Genomic DNA, 7,010 nt, shown 5'->3' on the forward strand with positions numbered 1-7,010 from the left:
TTTTAAACTAATAAAATCAAATAATTATCCTAACTTTCACTTTATAAGTATATTTTGTGATCGAAGAATTGTTTATAATAATTAATTGTTCGTTGCAAAGATTTACTTGCATATTTCATCATTTTAAATAAACGTTCCAACTGTAACCAATCCGATTGTCGACGTGACGTATCCAAGTTCAAGTAGCAGACAGTATTGACATGTTTTGATGTTTCTACAAACAGAGAAAAAAATGTGCACAAATGGGCAATTTTTGAAAATTAATTTGGATACCAAAGATGTGCCAGGTGCAGAATAAAGTATAGAAGGACACAATTCTACCCAAATAAAAAGTTGGCTGCAGCGTCGCAAGGAATCGACAAAGGAAAAAAGAATTTGAAATAATTTGGAAAAATTATTTTAATAGTCAGGTGCATTATTTCTTCACGATTCCAACGATATAAAAAACTCATTTTTTGATTTTTTGCAGTTAACGGTGTTTTCTTAAATCACGGGAGATATGAATTTTCATGAAAAAAAAAGTTAATTTTGAATCAAGAAAGATGACGTTTCTACCATCAATAATTATGAATTTCAACCAAAGATAATGTTTTTAAGCACAAAAGATAAATGTTTGAGAAAAAACTGAACTTTAAAATCAGAAAAAATTACTTTTTTACAAAAAGCGATAAATCTCAATCAAGGGGGATGAATTTTCAACAAGATAGTTGAAGTCCCATCGAAAAAGTTGAAGTTTTAACAAACAAGAATAACTTTTTACCCAAAAAGATAAAGTTTTAAAAAAATATTTGGATTTTCAACACACAAGATTCATTTTTTATCAAAAAAGACAACTATATTGTACCCAAAAAGGCGACTTTTTTTTAATATAAAATTTTTAAAAATAATTCTCTACCCAAAAAGACGACTTTTTAAAAAAATACATCAATTTTCGATAAATTAGTTTAATTTTTAACTTATACAATATACACTATAAAGTTTAAACCAAATGGTTTAATTTTCTACTAAACTGTTGAATTTTCAAGCATAAAAGCTGCATTTCTTCAAAAACAGTATAATTTTTAACATAAAAGTTTATTCAAAAGCAAATAGTTGAATTTTGAACTATAATTATGAACCCCTAATATAAAAATTATTTACTTTTACAGGGTATTTCAAAGAAGATTCCATTTTTACCAAGAAAGACAAATTTTTAACAAAATATATAAGTTTTCTGTCAAGAAGTTAAACTTTCAACTAAAAAATATACATTTTTAACCAAATAATTATATTTCTACTTTCGAAAGCTAATTTTTTAACCAAAAATGGGATAGATTAATAGTCACTTTAAGAAATTTATTTTCAACCAAACATAAAACGAATTTTCATGAAAATAGTTAAATTTTCATCCAAACTGATAAACCGTCTACTAAAAAAGTAAGTTTTAACAAAGTATTTGAATTTTGATAGAAAAGATGGCTTTTTGACCCCCGCCCCAACTTCTAAAGGTGCTAACGTAGTTTCTGAAAAGTAACGCCAGACCACTTTCTTTTAGGACTACACCAGTGATCATTCCAATTTAGGGATGAATGTGCGAATCGATTAATTTATTGAAATAAAATAAACCAAAAATATAGAAATAATAATGCCTTTTAGCTCTTCTGAGATTTGGGTCCGAAATTGTTTTTTATTAATAATAGTTTGTCCACGCTTTCATACAACTTTCTAAAGTTTAGTTGAAATTGCTGGCATCTACTTTCTCAGATATTAACATTTATGTGAAACTGACATTTGCCCAAAAAATGTTAAAGTTACCACTGTTCACTTTTTCGTCATATTGTTTTCCATACGATATATATGATGAATGAAAAATTATGACGGTGTTAAAATATATACCGTGTCTAAATTCACCCAAACTACGTAAACCTATGAGATATCAATCTATTAAAATTTCTTTGTTAGGATATTAAACATTATTTGAATAAATCTAAAATTATATATTCAGAATCAACAAATGCTTCATGGATTTCCGAGCATCAAGTTATTTCGCACGAATCTAGCAAATCTCAATCCGACAAAATAAATTGGGCGAATTATTGCTGAACGTCTCTTTAATTAATTTTTCAGTTAAACAGGATCACATATATGACTCATGACACTAATTATATGTCAATAAAATATATTGGAATAAAATGATTTAATTTTCATTACAGTACCAGAACTTTTCTTTATACATTTAAAACAAAAATTTGGGTATTTTTTGAAAAAGAAAAAATTAAAATTTACTTAATAAATATTCATTACTATACATAAAAAAATATTACATCAATCTACCTTTCTCAGTCAACGAACGAAGATTAAAATTATTTAAAATTTATTGAATATAGGAAATTTATAATCTACTAAATATTTCTTTTATTAAATAGTAACACAAACTAGTAGAAAGATGGACGGATATGCAATTTCTGTACATTTAATAATGATTATTTGTTTAGAATATTTTAATTGAAATTTTCGGTCTTTGAAAAAGTGCGTTTTACAACGCTTGCACATTAAATTTAGAAGTACTGAATAGAGGATCTACGAGAATCTAGTAAGCATTTCATTAAGTCCCTTTTAAAACTTCAAAACAGGCAAAAATGGAAATTTGTGCACATTTTGAGTAGTTAAATAGTACTTGCATTATATTGAATTAATCATCATCAGATCCTCGCAAAGGCTCTGAGGCTAGAGAACTGAAGAGAATAAAAAGAGGACTTATATTTCGACTCGGGTACAGATTCTCGTAGATCTTTCCCCAGGTGCAACTTTGTGGGCCACTGTTCGGACCAACCAGGTAAATGATAACGGTCAACCGCCTTTGGCTTTTCCACATCGGCCTGACTTAGGTCCCATATATAGGCCATCTATTAAGATGATGCCGGCCCAACCCTCGACAAAAATAATGTTTAAAAAGTGGTACAATCAAAAATGTTAAACAATTTAGTTACATTGATTAATAAATTTTAATTTGTAACAACAATAATTTAATAAATTAAATGATTGTTTTAAACGAATCTAATGAAAAAATCCATTGATCCGGCATTTGTTAATATACAAAATTCATGTGAACTTTTTAAATTAGAATCTTCAGGATAATTTCAGAAAAATTAATAACTTTTTGTTCAATCTTATAATTTTTTAAACAAATTTAATAAACAAATGCATTATTGGGGCATTTGTCAACGGAAATTTTATTTCGATTTCAGACCTTTTCACTGATCATTTTGCTCTTCATATTTGTTCATTTATAAAAACATTGAAAGATTGGTATGAAATATAAAAAAAAGATTCCTATAATTCTAATTTTAAATTGTATACGTCATTCACTTAAAAAATGTTATTAGATAGGAAATTTTAAATAATTAACTTTAATTTCGACATTTTTAATTATGATATTGTGTCACAAATTAACACAGTTTTTTTCATTTTTATAGATTAAAGTTTTAAGTTTATAATTTAAAGGACATCTCATTAACAAATGATTACCTTCAAACGTTTCTATTTTTGGTTAAGAAGTTTTAATGGTTTATTTAGAATTTTTATAAATTTCTGCGAGTAACACTAATTCGACGTCCTAATAACATAAGCAAATTATGATTAATTATTAATTTATTATTTAAAAAGAATTGATTATATATTAATTAATTATGAATTAATTGCCATTATTTAGTTCTTAATTATTAAATAATTAATTTTAGCTATAAAAATAATTTTAATGTCAACATGCCTTATATATTATTGTTGCAGCATATTGCAAATACAGGTATGTTTGTATTTATATCAGTATAGATAATGCAGTGTACGTTAAATTGTCTATATCAACCAAAAAAAGCTCGAAGAAATATTCTCACGTTATAATATGCAGTAAATTTAAATGAATGGTCACATTATTATTTTATGAATAGTAATAATTTTTAATATTTGAAAATAGCTATTCATTCATATTTTAGTTAATTTTCGATATAAGTTTCCATAATTTTACATTTAAAACCTTGTAATAGAATTTTAAATTATCGCAGACTTTTTAGAGTCTTGAATTTGGTCTCAAAATTTTGTGAAGGTTATAAGAGGTGTAAATAAGAAGTTGAAAAACACTGAAAAATTTTTGAAGACTTCAAGAGGATTGAAATTGTATTAAATAAGACCTAAGAGAATCAAACAAGGATTACGAATCTTAAGGAGATCCAAAAAAGACTTCATTCAGCACCATGGAGAGTATAAAAAGGACCTATATTTCGACTCGGGTTGTAGACCTTAGAAAACTAACGTTTTTCTTCATTCGACTTTTTTCTACATCGTGCGTTGTTTGGCTCAAAATGTTCATTTCGTTTTTTTTATTTCTTTTATTTCAAAAATGCTATATCTCTGATTATTATTATTTTTAGTATTACACCATTCAGCTGTTTCCTTAAGATGGTCACTGCCCAACATGTCTAAGGCATTTTTGGTTACAGTTGTATTTTATTAGATTATTTTTCACGAGGCTGTTGTTATTATACCATTAAGCCATTTCCTTTTAGGCGTAGGCGTGGCTCACTCGGAGGGGAAGGGAGTAATTTGTCAAAGGGGTTATAGATTTTTTAGATTGATGCAGAATTCTCGTGTTATTTATTTAAGTAACACGTTCCTTCCGCAACACTGCATGTCATGTAAGGTCTTCTTGGGTCCATTTGTGTCCAAAGTCTCTGTTTCAGGCCTCATTCACTCTACTGACACTCTTTTTATTAACTATTTGCCGCCATACTTTTCCGTCGTGGCATACTCTAGCTTCTTTTACGTCCATGCATTTTTTCATGCAAGCTCTGGTTTTTCTGTGGCTAAATGTCTCTTTTAACTAGGATCTCATCCACACATTCTAACCATTCTTTCCGCGGTATGCCTCTGGGCACACTGCTATTTACTTTACCTTGATAAACTTGTTTCGTTAGTCGTTCATTTGGCATTCTCTCAACATGCCCAGACCATCTTAACCGATTCCTTTCCCATGTGTTTACTAAAGTCTCTTCTGCACAATATTATTTGAGAATTATCTCGTTTCTCACTTTGTCTATCAGAGTTTTCTCGCGTATTATGCGCAAAAATCTCATGTCAATTGCATTAATTCTATAAGGGGCCCTACTCTACCAACAACCTTTTTACTTTTGTTTATATGCGTCTATCTAATTCCTCATCTACCTTCCCGTCCCTAGCAAATAAGCTACCAAGGTATACGAACTTATCAACTTGTTCAATTATCTCACCATTTAATCTAATATTGCATAGTGTTTTCTCACTTTTTCCTTCAGGCACCATAGTTTTTGTTTTCTTTGCGTTAATTTTTAGGCATATGCTCTTTATGCTTGCATTCAGTTTATTCAGCATTCTTTGCAAGTCTTCGATTAACTCTGCCATAACAACCTTATGATCTGCGAATGCTAACCCACGTACCCTTACTGTTTCGAGATCCAGACCTTATTCGTCGAAAGAGCCATTCTTAAACACTTGTCCATGAACAATATAAATAACCATGAATACATAACTCATCCTTGTCTGACTCCTTGAATAATATCGAAACAGTCACTCAATTTCTTATTTACTCTAACACTCGCTTAGCTACCCGTATATATTGTTTTTATAGCTTGTAAGAGCCATTCATTGACTCCATATTTTTTCAGGACTTCCCAAAGAAATTTTCTTTTAATCAAAAAAATGTATGGACATAAATTGTTCGAATTGTTGTGTACTGTAAACAGCCATACTTGTAATTTTCAAATCTTGGCAAAAGTGGTCTGAAATGTTTGAAAAATGCCTGAACTTTTAAAATTTTGTTCTAAATTGCCTGGTGAATGAAATCTTACCTTCTTTTTGGTTCCTGAAAATGTATGTCAAATTGCAAATGAATCCGATCAGTCTTTTAAAAATTATCCGGTATAGAGGCGACAACGACAACAACAACGACAGACAGACAAGACACCATTGTAAAACCGGGTTTCTCGCTTTCAGGTGGTCTCGAAACGTGGAGATTCAAAGAGCGCCGCGATAGGCAGTTTTTAAATAAAACTAATACGTGATACAAAAACATTATGATAAAAATGTAATATCAATTTTCAACAAAAAAGTGAATTATTAAGCAAATAGTTCAACTTTGAACTAAAATTATGAATCTTCAACCAAAGAAATAAATTTGTAATAAAGCAGTTGAACTTACAAGCAAAGAGTTGAATTTTCGAACTAAAAATATGAATTTTTATCACAATTGCACCCCGCATGAGACAGCATAGGAAACTAGTTGCCATACTCTCCTTCCCCCTACACCCTAATGACCGTAATAAAATATAAATAAAGTGAAAATTATCGTCTTATTATATTTAATCAGAAAAGTTCTTTTGAATAATTGGGAGAACCCCTCCCCTAATCCTCTTTATGTACATTTGTTGAAAAAAAATCACACTCGCCGCTTCTGAAAAATTGTCTGGATCCGCTATCGATCATTCATTTTATATTGCATCTTCTTTCGTTAGAAGGGCATTTTGTTGTAAATACCCACCCATAGTAAGATTTGATCAGAACCCGACTCGCATCCTTTACCATTACTTTTACCTTTATCTTTACCTTTACCATTACCTTTATCCATTGGAAGTGATTTTTAAAATTGGGAACTATAGCTAGAACGAACTAATTGTCCCAGAAAAAAATGAAGGTATCGTTGAAGGCCTCTCATCCATATCTCTAGGTGATTTTTGAATCATATGAAAAAAAATTATTTAAACTACGAGAGTGGATTAAATATAAACTGGAATTTTACAAATACTTTTCTTAGCCAATCGCAAACACTCTCACAGTGTAGGTTCCTGTAATGTAGTGTATTAGGAGTAGGTAAAACGCTTGGTGAGCTGTTTGACTCAGTAAATTCGTCAGTACAGCTATGAGTGAGCAACAGGTTCCAGCGTCCGTTGCACAACGGGTTATAATAAAGTTTTTAACTAAAGAAGGCGTTAAACCGTGCGAAA

The 7,010-nt window shown here is 29.8% G+C and overlaps 1 protein-coding gene across 1 annotated transcript in view; it reads left to right on the top strand.

Moving 5' to 3' along the window:
• The first annotated feature begins 222 nt into the window (after window positions 1-222).
• LOC117180299 overlaps window positions 223-7,010 on the top strand; it is a 36,913-nt gene continuing 30,125 nt past the window's right edge. The window contains exon 1 of the mRNA XM_033372718.1: window positions 223-410. The gene's annotated coding sequence lies outside the window, so the exon portion shown is untranslated. The remainder of the gene's footprint in view (window positions 411-7,010) is intronic.

Source organism: Belonocnema kinseyi, chromosome 9 (assembly GCF_010883055.1).
Source record: "Belonocnema kinseyi isolate 2016_QV_RU_SX_M_011 chromosome 9, B_treatae_v1, whole genome shotgun sequence".
Lineage (NCBI taxonomy): Eukaryota > Metazoa > Arthropoda > Insecta > Hymenoptera > Cynipidae > Belonocnema > Belonocnema kinseyi.